This window comes from Geospiza fortis, unplaced genomic scaffold, assembly GCF_000277835.1.
Source record: "Geospiza fortis unplaced genomic scaffold, GeoFor_1.0 scaffold333, whole genome shotgun sequence".
Taxonomy (NCBI): domain Eukaryota; kingdom Metazoa; phylum Chordata; class Aves; order Passeriformes; family Thraupidae; genus Geospiza; species Geospiza fortis.
In genome coordinates, this window is record NW_005054347.1 from 5117367 (window position 1) to 5130731 (window position 13365).

The following is a 13365-nucleotide window of genomic DNA, read 5'->3' on the forward strand; positions in this document are numbered from 1 at the left end:
TGCTAAAAATAGAAAGCAAATTGCCCAGCTTGTATTTATAAAGAGTTGTAAATCTCTTGGCTCATGGGTACAAATAAATAAATAACCCTGGCACGCCTTCATATAACTTCATTGTACAGGTCTGAAATATTGTACTTATGCGTGTGACTGTCTGCAGCAGTGAAGTGTTGATGGTGTAAATCAAAGTAGCTCCCCTGGAGCCAGGGCAATTTGGTAATTCGCTGCAGCAGCTTGGACCTGGCCCTGCTGAGCCCATGAGCTGCATCAATCAAGCATATGCAGAGTTTATTACCTTGTCTGCTCATGGTGCCACAGGCTCCACTGCCATGGGCCCTGCTGGCGCCCAAAGACCTCGGTGGGGAGGGTCTGGCACACGTGCATGGTCTTCTCTGTGTGTGCTCCTCATCCTGGCAAGGGGCTGTGTTTGGCATCATTGAGGGAAAAGATCAGCAGCCTCTCCCTGTGCTGCCCCAGCCCCGCGGGCTGGCAGGACACTCTCCTTGCTGGCCTGGAGCAGCAAAGGTAAAACCCTTCCTCTAATGAAACAATGCTTCAGACTGAGAGCAGGAAAACTCAGCGAGTTTCCCATCCCCTGCCGTGCCACAGTCAATGCAGGGCATTATAGCACACATGATGTTTGTTAATGAATATGGATTTTTAATTGGCTGCTTTGATTCTGTTTGTGGCTGCTGGCATAGCCCTGTGAAATGAAAGCTGAGGCATGCTGCTGAGGTGGTGCTTTGTAAATGATGTTATTTTATTTTGATAATGGAGAGTTTATTCAAAAGGGAAATAATCAGGAAAAAAAAAGAGGATGTGTAAAAGCGTGTGGCATGCCTAGCCTGATGAAACAGCTAGATAGAAGTCATGCTCTGATTGTCTCATGGAAACTTTATGCTTTGTAAGAAAAAAAGCAAAAAGCAAACAAAGAAAACCCAAACAAATAAGCAAAAAAAAAAAAAGCAGGAAATACAAGAAAAATAACAAGGAGCTATCAAGATAGGAGTTTTGGAGAAGCACATGAGAAACTTGCTGTGGCTGAGTTACAGCTCCTGATTGACTCCTGGACCCAGAGGCTCTGGGCTCTGCACTGAGCCCCTGCCCCAAGCAGGCAGAGCGGCCTCCGGTGCAGAATGAGCATCCAGACAAGTGCAAATGTCAAACATTTCAAGGCCATTCTGGCAGTCAAGTTGAGGGCACACTTAGGAATTTTATTTCTGGAGTCTCAGGAAGATTTTTGGCATAGTTAGGTGTTGCAGATTTTATATCCAGATGCCAGCTCAGTGCATATGGAACGTGTCAGGACTATTTTTTTTTCTTGGTGGAGAGATTTCTTCTTGAATGTTTGATAATGCTCACCACCTGGAGTATTAAGATCTGGAAACTGATCCCAAAGATTCCCCAGGAGCAAGCAGCATGTCATGGATGGAAGACCAGAACTGTGACTGTCCAAGCTTGGAGAATCAGTCCGTAGGGGAATAGAGAATGAGCAAAAAGCTTTATAGTTTTTGTTTTTCACTTTTTCCTATTGATCTTTGGTTTTAATCAGTTCAGTCACTGTTTTCTTTAAAGCCTGGAGATAATATCTGACTATTTACTCATTTTTCTACTTGTCTTTGAGCTGGCCAGTTCCCTTCCTGCCCTCTTTGGCCTGGCTTTTGCTGAGGGATTTTTAGCTGTATTCTCCAAACAGGAGTTTCCTGGAGCCTGGCAGAAACTACCTATTACAGGCCCCATTTCTTTGGTGGTTTTGGTGGTGGTTTTTTCTTTTTTTTTTTTTCTTTTTTTTTTTTTGTGGGGGGGCATTTGGTCATTTTTGTTTGTTTTGGGTTTGTTGTTGTATCTGAAAACTCAAGGCCTCTGAGAAGCAAGTTTTCTGGCTTTAATATATCAGGAGATGCTTGTGCCTGTCTTTTGATCCTTTGTCCTCCACTTTACCCACATGTTATGAATCTAAGCAAGGATTTTGTATTCGTGTGGGAAGAAAAAACCTTGTCATCTCTCTGTTCAAAATAATTTCTCTGTCATTCTTCTTCATATTCTACTGTGAAGAATCCACTGAAAACTGAGTTTTGGATACAAATGCCCTTCATTGCTGCAAATGTGCAGGTATTTTAAACTTGGACAGACATTTCTGTCACCTTCCAGCTGTGGAGTGCTTGCAGCAGTAGCCAGACCTCCTTAGAATCATCAGGCACCTCATCCAGCAGTCACAAACAAATGCTGTAATATTTCACACATGCTGCAGCTGCCACAAAACCCTGGAGGGCCTCTTCATAAATAGATGGATTAAGAACCTTTTGTTTCTGTTTTGGTCTTTTAAGAATTAGTACAATGGTTATCCTTTTTAGGGAGTTTTCCTGGTGGTTCTTAACTGCTGGTGGTGGAGCTCAGGGCTGGAAATGGAGACCCAGGCATCAGAGAGGATATTCAGAATATTCACATGAGTACCTTTCAATCCAAAGGCAGGGTGGTATTCTCCCCCTCAGATGGTGATGGTCACCATGAGCATTGATGTTTGCACCCCTCCTAGGGATAATAAGTAGGAGTAGGGCCCAGGATTAAGAGGATTTGTTTACATTTTTTGATTATAGACCATTTTTTAACCAACTGCTGGAATCACTGCTGCTCCTGGAGGGCTTTTGTAGTGAGCACAAAGAAGTGCAAATTCATCTTACAGCCTGAACTCGTCTCTCTTGGGCTGTTCAGATTTCTGAGGGATTTTTCTGAAGATGTGTGTTTAAATTATTTTCCTTTCTTAGATATTTTTCCTCATTTTTCTCCCCCACAGTATTTTCCTTTAAGAAAATGCGGGCTGTTTTCTCTTCCACACTTTACTGTAAAGGCAAATAAACTAACTCTTACAGATGTCAGGCAACAGTGTGCACTAATAATCTGTGCAAGCCCCTACCCTCTAAACACTGGCCATAAGGCAGCTTTCAAAAGGCTTGGATTTTATCCAAGGCTTGTCAATAGGGGTATTTTTAGCCCCCAATATTCTCAGTGTCTTATTTTCTTTCCAATGTTTGCTAGATTTTATATTCTTTGTGGGAGAAAAGCAACTGTCCCTCACTATTCACATCCATGGAAAGTTTTAGGATTCACTCCTACATTTAAGTTCATCCTGTATGCTCTGACTTTTGCCAGCAGTCAGTAATTCCAAGGTTAAACATGTCTAGCTGTACCAAGACATGAATTTTACCCACTGATTTAGCATGTTCTATTGGTAGGATGTCATTTATTGATTTGTCAGCGTGGCATCCACCATGCTGTCTAAATGCAGAAATGAAAATTTGTACCCCAAGCCCCTAACAGGGATTTCCAGGCTGGGATGCCACAATGAGAGCCCAGTGCAATGCAGGAGGGAGGGGAATCCCACAGCTGTGTTTGAAGCTGCTGAGCATCTCAGGCTCAATGTAATTTGCCCTGGAGCTGACCTTGAATCTTATGGGCTGAAAAGGGAACAGCCATTAAAAAGGAAATATAAGAAAAACAGACACCTGTGACTCTTTTCCATAAGAAACGGAGAAAAAATTACTTTTCAATCAATCTTTTTTTATTCTGTATAGCTGCTTAAATGAATGCTCCCTCTTGCTTCACCTTAAATCAGGTGATATGAAATGAAGGAACAGATTGCACTGGGCAAGGTCTCTTGATTTTCTGTTTGCGTTCTTTGTCTGCGTTTTTAACCCTCACCCTCTCACCAGCAGAGGGCAGGGGGAAAAAAAAAATCTGAAAACTTGTACAAATTTTGATTCTAAGTTTGCAGCATGGAAAAGCAGGCAGCAGACTGCCTGAAAACAAGTCTCCCAGCAGCTTTCTCTCAAGTCCTGATGTTGCACTATAACTCACTGGGCCAGTGGGTAATTGAACTCGCTCTCTATGTCACCAGGATGCTCCAGGTGCTATGAAGGATTTAACTCCTGGACAGACTCCAAAGTGGCCTCTTAAAACTGTTTTCTAGTTCATTTTGTGGAGGCAGTGCCTTCAAATTCTTTGAATTTGATCCTGCAGGAAACCTAAGGGAGTTGCTAGGAGAGTGAAGTTGCTAAAATACAATAAATGTGACTTGGATGGGTTTTTTAGGTTGTGTTATGGGGTTTGTTTTGTTTTGTTACGTGTTTGGGACTTGTGGTTTTTATTTCTTGTGGGAAACAGAGTCTTAAGTGTGAGAAGGGTCCTTGTGAAGCCTGTTTCTTCTGTTTGGAATTTTACCCAAACTCTGTCTTTTCTTATGAAGAAATAGGAGGAATATACTGTCAGGGTTAAAAGCTGCTTTTCTGTTTCTTTTATTAAGCATAAATCTTTTGACATAAGTGATAGTAACTGAAGGCCAGGGCATGCTTTATGTACAAGTGTAAATTCTGGCTTTACCTGTGAAAAGAACCTTTCTCAAGGAGAAGAGGTGATGACCTTGCTTAGCTGTCTCCAGGGTATAAATTTCTTCTAAGGGAAAGAAACTGAGTTCTGTAGCCATTGGTATAAGATGCAGATTTTGGGAACAGCAGCTGCACTGGAGAAGAAAGCAGTGCACCTAGAAATTCCTCTGGTGGCAATGACTGGGTCCTCAGAAGCTTGGGGACATCATCTGCCAGATTTCCCATCAGCCTGAAAGTGCATCTGAATAAATGCATGGCTTGCATCTCACTTGATCTGTTTTATTCCTCTGTCTAGCAAGCCAATTCATCTTCATTTCCAAGCTATGTTTCCTACCAGAGGAGGAAAGAAAATACCATTCCTCAGGGAATAGGAATCCTGTAATTGCATGTTTGTTGTATTACTGTCAAGTCTCACTTCTGCCTTCTCTGCCAAATGAAAGAGAATGGAAGCAAACACTTATGCTGTCCTGGCTACTTCTAGGCTCCAAGTGAATGGAATGCATATGGATAAAGGCTTAGTCTGCAATTCCTCTTTGGATGTGTTTGTAAGGCATCTCTGGGTGCAGGAGGGGACTCTGCCATGGCCAGGCAGCCAAGGAATGAATGCTCTCTGGTTCAGGAATGGCTTTTTTGGGAGCCTTTTCCAGTGTTTCTCTTTGTGGCTGCATTGCTGAGACTGAAGAGAACTGAGCAACACAGAAGCTCCACTTTAAGGGTATTTTTTTATACTCTCTTGTCACCCCACCCTCTGAGGTATAAAGACACAAAGCTTCCATTCCCTTTCAATATTTATGGCATCCTATGAAAATCTTTTCTGGCTGCAGTCCGTAGGAAAGTGCATCCCCTAGTGCAGAGTTCCACTCTAGAGCTGACTGCTCTTGGTCAAAGGAAGAATAGAATCTTTCCACGAAGTGAATGGTGTTCTGCATCCAGATAATGACATGCACAAGTTGTGTCAGAAAAGGATGGGAATGGGAACCCTCCTGTGCTTTCAGGAGGGTGGAAACCCTCCTGTGCTTTCAGGAGGATGGGAACACTCCTGTGCTTTCAGGAGCAGCTCAGCATTTAGGAGCAGTGAGGGAACGTGGTGAGCAGGAGCTGCAGTTCATGGGCTCTTTTACAGGACTTCAGGAAACCAAATTATGAGAAGCAAACAAAGGCAACAGAATTCAACAGCCCAACCATAAAACAAGCTGCAGGGCTCTCTTAAAGTTGTTAAATTGCATTCATCCTTCCCACCAAGATTTTTTTCTTCAAGTGCATAGCTCCTAAGCTTTAATACAAAGGGAAACACACTCTCCCTGGCTTCCAAAGCAACATGAAAACCACTATTGTCTGTCCCTTGTAAATCTCCTGGATGAGATTTTTAGTGTGCAGTATCCCAGGAAAGAGAGGTTGTTCTGAGAATACTAAAGCATCCATATTGGAGTAAGGGAAATAAAAGCTCCTTTTAAAGTTGTGTTGATGCAAATAAACTCTTAGAGGGATTCCTGCTACCCTGCGTGGCTGCTACAAGGTACCACAGGCTTTGAATCAATTCACTGCATGTGGTATCAGGCAGGTATGAGAGGTTATACACCTGGGTTCCTGAGCTGGAGCAAATTTATGATGATTTAAATTCCTCAGAGAAATTTATGATGATTTAAATTCCTGTCGAGTCATGTGATTCACTTCCTTACAAAGTGTGTTTTCTGGAATTCCTGCACAGAAGAGGTGTGATGGTGGCGGGGTGTGCAGGTGGACCGTGCATGAGCTGGTTGTTGCTGTTTGCAACTGCAGAGGAAAACCCAGAATTTTGGAAACCTTTGTCATCTGTGGCTGAGACATCTCTCCCCACCAGCAGCAGAGGCTGCTGTCCCAGCTCTTCTGCTCAATCTGCAGTAGCAGGAGCAGAAAATTGGTCGCTCAGGCAGGCTCACCCCTCTCCAGCCCACCCCTGTGTGCTCATCCTTCTGCTCCCAGCAGCTCCTCAGCCCTGGGACAGCAAGGTCAGCTGTGCCTGTGCAGCTCAGAAATGTCAAGTGGCTTTGTTTGATTTGGTTTGCCCTTTGCCCAGAGCAGGCCTTTGACTGGCTCTGCTGAACTAATCCTCTTTGGAGTAATCACAGAGCTGAAGGAGCCCTTGGTCTTCAAGGGGGAGCATTGAGAAAGGCTTTCACTGTAGAACAACAGGCAAATTTATTTTGTCTCCATGTGGGATTGCCCAATTAATCTCTTGAACATCCTGGTTTTGCAATGTTTCTTGACTGCTCATACTTTTGGATAACATGGGCTTAAAGATTATTTCCTCCCAGCCCTACCATCCTCCCTCCAGGGCAAAGCACATCATATTTGTACATACTGGGGCACGCTGCTGATGTCTGAGGATAGGAAAAAGAGAAAATATTGATTACCTGGGCTTCATGATCACTTGGCTTTCCTTAATATGGTCTGGTTTTCCCACTAAAAATTGCAGTCTGAGTGGATTCTGAAGGTGCTGATCCATGTCTGCCCAGTTATCAGGGTCCTTTCTGTGCTCATTGCTCTGTATGGCCATGGGCAGCAAGTCCTGCACTTTTAGGGAGCAGTATTACCCTCAGGAACCAGATCTTCTCTGGGCCAAGGCAGGAAATAAATATGCAAAACTCAGGACAAAGATGTAAAAACCACAGCAAGTTTGGGGCTGTCTTTAGATCTCCTTTGCATGGCTCTGTTAATGGCAAAAAAAGGTCTCGGATAAGTGACCATCACTGCCATCAAGGATTTAAGGCTGAGATGAGCCCTTTCAGTCAGTGCAGCAGGGTGTGATCAAGCTGCAGGTCAGGATTCACAATTAGGAATCTCTTCTCGTTTTTATAATTTGAGTCCTTTCCATTCTCCTTCAGCAGTGCCCCGGCTCTTCCTCACAACTGATATTCATCTTGCTGGTCTGTTGTTTCCAGCTTTGTCTTCTGACCCTTTGTTCTTTGCCTGCCTTGGCTGGGTTCGGCTGAATTGATTTTTTTAGGGGTTGTTTTCATTTTGTTTTCAGTCCTTTTGTCTCGAGGTGCCCTGCACTTACCTTCCTGCTCCTTCTGCTTTGCTCTGAGCAGCCAGCACTGATGAGTGACTGGGACTTGGCCGCTGCAAACTTTCCTTTGACACCAGGGCACTGGGATTAAACTTTCCCTCTGCCCCTGCACAGATTGCCCACGAGCTCCTCGGGTGCCTCTTGCATTGTGCACATGTTTATGGGAGCCATGACTTCTCCAGCTTACAGAGAAAAGGGTGCAAAGCTTGTCTGGAGGGCAAGAAGAAGACTTGGGCTGAAAGCAGGCAGCAGCCCTGTAGAGCTTGGCTTTGCTCTTTCAGTGCAGGCTGAGGCTTCTCTGTGCTCTGAGGATGGAAGGAAAGGGTAATGGGGCACATTCATTACCAGTTCTGCTTAATTTTACCTAAGAAGAAATGTAGGCACAAATTGCTTTTCTGGGACCCTAATGCAGGGGCAAACTTCTATTAAACACTTTGTAGGCAGGAAGGGTAAATTTAGAGGAAATTTGAACAATGCCAAAGGGCTCTGTAAAATATCACTCTGGCCAGGAAGCTTGGTTCCATAGTGACTGATGTCACCCCTAAGTGCCAATTTCCAGATGTGCCCTATAGTGTTAGTTCAAGGGTCAAATTACTTATTACATGTTCCACAAATGGTAACACACTCCTGGTGTCTGTGCTCTGACTTGGAGGTTATGCCTTTAGTCTTTGCTGCTGCTAAATTTAAAAGATAATTGGAGATGGATGAAAAATAATTAATTTGTATTTTTTTTCTAAAGCCACAGGTTTAAAGAGTGCTTTATTATAAATTTCATACCTTAATTTTTTTCATATTTTCCCTGTCTCTCTTTTTTTTTGTTTCTCTATTTTTTGTCACTTTATCACTGATGGAAACACAATGTGGTGAGGAAGAGAAAGAACAAAGAAAGGCAAAGATCTGTGGTCAGTTAAAAGAAGAGGAAAGAAGAAGTCTGCAGGTCTCCTTATGTGAAAATTTGTTTGAAATTATAAAAGTTTACTTCAAAATTTTCAGCCAGTGGCACAGTGTGTAGGCAAAATGTTAAAAAGATGGATGTGCTTTATATTATTGGCAAGCACAAGCCAAATCTTTGGGTGACTACAGAACAAGTGTGACACAGACAATGACAACAGGGCAAGTTCTGGTTCAGCACGGCCTCCACCTACCCAAAAGGAGCATCACTGAGAGTTTTTAATTTTTTAGTGATTAAAGTTTGACTGGTGCGATGATTTTAGTACAACACTGATCAGCTTCATGTCCTGTTCCCTTAGAAACACTTGTGCTTGGTGTCATAGCAGCAAAGGGGGAACAGGAGGGTGCTTAATTCCAGGTACAGGAGACGCCATTCAGCCTCAGTGAGCTTCACCTGCCCTCCATCAAATGGGACATGATCTGTCAGAGAGTCCAGAGTAGAACTGGAAAATGCTGTGACCCAGCCTTGGCCCAGGTGCCATCTTCCAAAAGCTGGGTGTGCCACTCATTCCTGGGGAGAAGCAGGGAGCAGGGCTGGAAACCTCTTGGAACTGCACCCCTCCTTCCCTGCGGGAATTCCCTGCCCTGGGGACAGCAGATCAGTGGGATCTCAGCCTGTTCTGTGGCACCCCTCCCTTCTGAAGTCTGGCTCCTTCACACAGCAAAAGGGGCTGTTTATTACAGTTAAGTTTGCCTTTAAGACCTTAAAATTCAATCTGACTGTTCAAGGTAGAAAGTTAGACAGTCCTCACACCTGGTCACACGTGAACTCTGATTTTTCTTCCTGGCAATGCTCCTAATGGCCAAGGATATGAGGGAAAGAGCACTTTGACATCAGCTGCTGTGGTCACAGTGCTGCCAGAGTTTAAACCCATCCTTGCAAAGTGCTTGGGGAGAGCTTCTGTCTGGAGCTTGCTGGCACTTGAGATTTCATTTGCATCTGAGGCAGACTGTGAATGTGGAGTGCATTAGAACATTTCCACAGCAATTCTTATTCTGGAATGAGAGCATCTTATGCCTTCTTAGTTTAATATGCTTCAAAGTTGATTTTGCAATAAGACTCTCTCCAAACAGAATTCTTTAGGAAATAGTGGAGTTTTTTTAGCTTCTTCTTCCTAAAACAGCAGCAACAAACTCCCTCAATCCTTGGAGGCCTCCTGAAATTTATATCCCTCTGACTTTTCTCCCTCATGCTCCTCAGATGGAAACATGTACTTTTATACCCTCCTGGAGAATTTCACTTCTTCACAAGGAGAGGTGCTTGTGGTGGTCCTACTCATGTGAGGAAATGTTGCTGACGATTCCCTTTCCAGTGCTAATTACCATCACCTCATCACCTTTAGGATCTGCAGTGCATCTTCATTTTCACAGCAAAATTTCCTCAGGAGTGCAGATAGGGGCTTATGCCATGCTCTGTTGCTTAACAGCCAGGAGCACACCTGCACTGACAGAGAGTGACCCTCATTTATTTCTGTGGAGCTTTTTCTTGCCTGGATGTCATGCAGTGTAAATAAAAGAACAGATCCATCTCCAGTGATGAGGGGCAGAGCAGAGCTTTTGCAATTTCTTTCTTCATGTAGAGACATGGTCATTACTTTTTTTTTTTATTCTTCTATAAGACAAAAAAATAATCCACAGGGGAAAAAAAGCTTTTTTCCTGCTGGAGCCTAGTGCAAGCAGGTACCTAACAAGTCCCCTCCAGTACCACTGAAAGCAACTTGCAGATACACAACTTTCACCTCTGAGGCAAGGGGAGGAAGTTCAGATGCAGCCAGCATTTTCTTGGCCATCAGATCTTCCCTGAGGATTAGGTTTTTGTTTAATAAATCACTCTTTTTTTTTTCCTTTTCCCCAGAAATAGTCCAGGTGTTACATACAGTCCCTGCTTTATTTGCCTGTCAAAACTGAAGCTCCAGACTTTGCTGTGCAAATGGAATTCCATTCATTTCAGTTTTACTGTCCTTTGGCACTGATTAGAACAGCTCAGCCTCTACTACCTTGATGCCATCTGTCAGGGAGGAGATGGACAGAGATCTGCTTTATTCTGGTTTTGCTTGTGTGTTACTTTTGGGTGTCTTTGAGGGGCAAACCTGGAGCAGGCAGGAAGCTCCCACTGTCTCCAGGGGACAGGCAGCCACCTCTGAGGAAGCTGATGCCACTCTTGCCTTTCTCATGCCCAGAAATAACCACAGGAGAGGGTAAAACAGCTCTTCATTAACAGGATTCTCTCTCTCTCTCTGATTCTGGTTGTGCATTTTAGAGCTGCTGCCTTGCTGGTGACACCAGCTTTGCATGGTGCCTGCAGACTCTGTGCCCTGCTCTGCCACTGGAGCCTTGCAGGTGCCTCTGCCTCCCTGGGAAGGGAAGAAGCTGCCTTGTGCCTTTTCAGTCACTCTGAAGGGAAGGACTGAAAATCCTGGAACAGTGAAGCAGCATAACCTGCAAACCCAGTAAAGTGGAAATCAATGAAGCAGCCAAAAGGTGCCATTACAGCTGGCTTAGTGTAAGTTCTGTGTATCAGCAGTTACAAAGTGATCTCCTTGTTTGTGCCCACGGGGGAAATGAGGGAAATGGCTGTGCAGGTTCCTGCCAGGCCAAGCTGCCAGTGTTTGCATCTGGGGAGTGTGTGGATGTGCCACATATGAGTGGCAAAGCCACATCTCCAGCAGAAGGGAACAGCTGGCGTTCAGTCCTGAGGAGGGGACACCTCAGCTCTTCTCCTCGGCCGAGTGGATTAAAGTTCTGGGCTGAAGCACAAGATGTGGGATGTTCCTTTCCCACATCCCAATTTTCTTCAGAGCCCTGTACCTGTGTCCTCTGGAGATCCAGAGCCTTAGGGTGCCACATCACCCACGGGGGCACCAATGTGCTCCTGCTCCTTCCCAGCAGTTTGGGTTCCACTTTCATCCCAGCAGTGGTGGCACCAGAGTCTGTCTGGCTGAGGAGCCCACTTGTGATGTGGCCAGTAGCAAATGTCTACAGGTTGTTGAAGATAAAGGCAAATTAAAAGAGATACCCCCAATACTCTCCCAACACCCTGGAGCTGAAGGGACCTTGGTGTGAATGAGTGATGTTCTGCAGGGCCCCTCTGGTCTGCGTGTGCCTGACTCAAACCTGTTGCCTCTGGGTCTTTGCTTGGCTGAGCAACTTGCTTGCAGATGCTGGAAACCGTTTTTAGAATGTGTTTAAAAATACATGTTTTTCATTCCTTGCCTCGCATTATTTATGTAATGCCCTTTCCCTTTTTCACTGTGTATTAGATTTTCATATGTAAATGTATTCTCTGTCTGCCTCCAGAGAAATCCACCTTTTGCCTTCTCAGCTTACAGCACATTCTTTGCTTGGGCTAATCTATCCATCTTCAGCTTTCTGCAGTTCTTGTTGTGACCACAGTTAATTCTGTAAGAGCCCAGTGTAGCTGCTGCTTTGCTCAATGGGCCTGCAGAACAACACTCTGTGACAGGCCCAGGGGAAAAACTGGGTGAAACTGGGTAAAACTGGGTAAAACTGGGTGAAACTGGGTAAAACAAGTCCAGCCCCTGCTCCCAGTGCCCACCTTTGTTCCACCAAGCACACTGAAATCCCAAATGTTCCTGATTCCCAAAAAGGCACCTGCTGCCAGGTTATGAAAAGGTGACTCTGGCCATATAGGGAGTGCTCTGAGTTTGGGGAGATAATTCAACAAAAGGCTTGAAAGGAGAAGGTTCATCCTCTTTGGCTATTCCTTGCAACTTCTAGTGGTTTCCCAAGTAGAAATAAGTCTGCTTAGTCCTCGTTGTGTCCATCAAAGTTTATTTTTATCACTTTTATAGCTCTGCTGGGAATCTTTTCCCCAGTGCAGGTAACTTTGGAAAATTTACACTTGTGGTGCAGTCTTGTTGCCAGCCCTGGAAAGGTTTCTGACCTCCACATCTGCAGTTGTCATGATGGGGAGGAAAGCAGTCATCTTCCAGGCTCTGGGGAGCTCTGCCTGCTCCTGGGTAAAGCAGCAACACTCCAGTAATGATGCAGTTCCTCTATTTCCCCTGCAAGACCCTTACAGCTCTAAATAGCAAACTGGAGAATGAAGTGGTTTTCTGTTTCTGGGTTGTTTTTTTACCTCCTTGCTGGTGCTGGTGAGCTGTTGGTGGACAGCTGAAACTCCCCTTCAGGGCCATGGGGAAAAGTCTGGTGTTTTGTGAGTTGATAGGGATAGCAGGAAACAGTGCCTGGGTTAATTCTGCCAGGGTATATGCCTGCTTGACTCTGGCTCATGCATTCTGGATTTTACTCCCCTTATGTTTATTTCCCCCCTCTTTGCAATCAAGCCTCTATTCTGGTTTGTCTCTTGTCTTGCACATCAGGGAAGGTGGAATCTTCTGCATATTTCTGTTCAACTCTAAGGCTGAAATCCTAGCTGCATTTAACATTAGTTAGTTCTGTAAAAATTGAGGGCCATAATGCAGTGAATATTTTTTGAGCTGACTGGGGGACTCACACTCATGGGAAGGACATTGAATAATAATGACCAAGCGCATCATATTCTGAGGTAACATCTTGAGAATGATTCTGATAAATCCCAAGTAATTCATTAATGAAACAAGACCATCTGATCTTTGCAGTGCTTCTCCAGGAACCCTTTTGTTTTTCCCCAGGAGGAAAAGAGGCATTATCCAGGGGGTATTGGAAGGCTCATTTTGATGCAAAGAGAACTCCAAGCTCCTTACAGCATATTAAGAAAATTAAAGAAAGGAAAGCCAGCCAAGGAAGCCACCCACTCAGTCTGTGCTGTGCACTGAATTTAGGAACCCTTCAGGCAATCCTGAAGCAGGAGCTGTGTGCTCCTGCCAATACCTCCTCTCTCTGTCAGCCTGACAGGTTCTTTCAAGTCACAGGTCTTTGCTGTTGCATCAGTTCTGCTGGAGAGTTGCACAACTGCCCCTGGGCCTGGGGAGATTAGTTTGTGGTTAAGCAAGCAGCATCAGCCATCAGGGTAATTAAGGGGCT

At 44.6% G+C, this 13365-nt stretch overlaps 1 protein-coding gene across 1 annotated transcript in view; it reads left to right on the forward strand.

The window, feature by feature from the left end:
• Positions 1-13365, forward strand: part of LOC102033946 (cytosolic carboxypeptidase 6-like) — a 127253-nt gene that overhangs the window by 3539 nt on the left and 110349 nt on the right. The window lies entirely within an intron of this gene.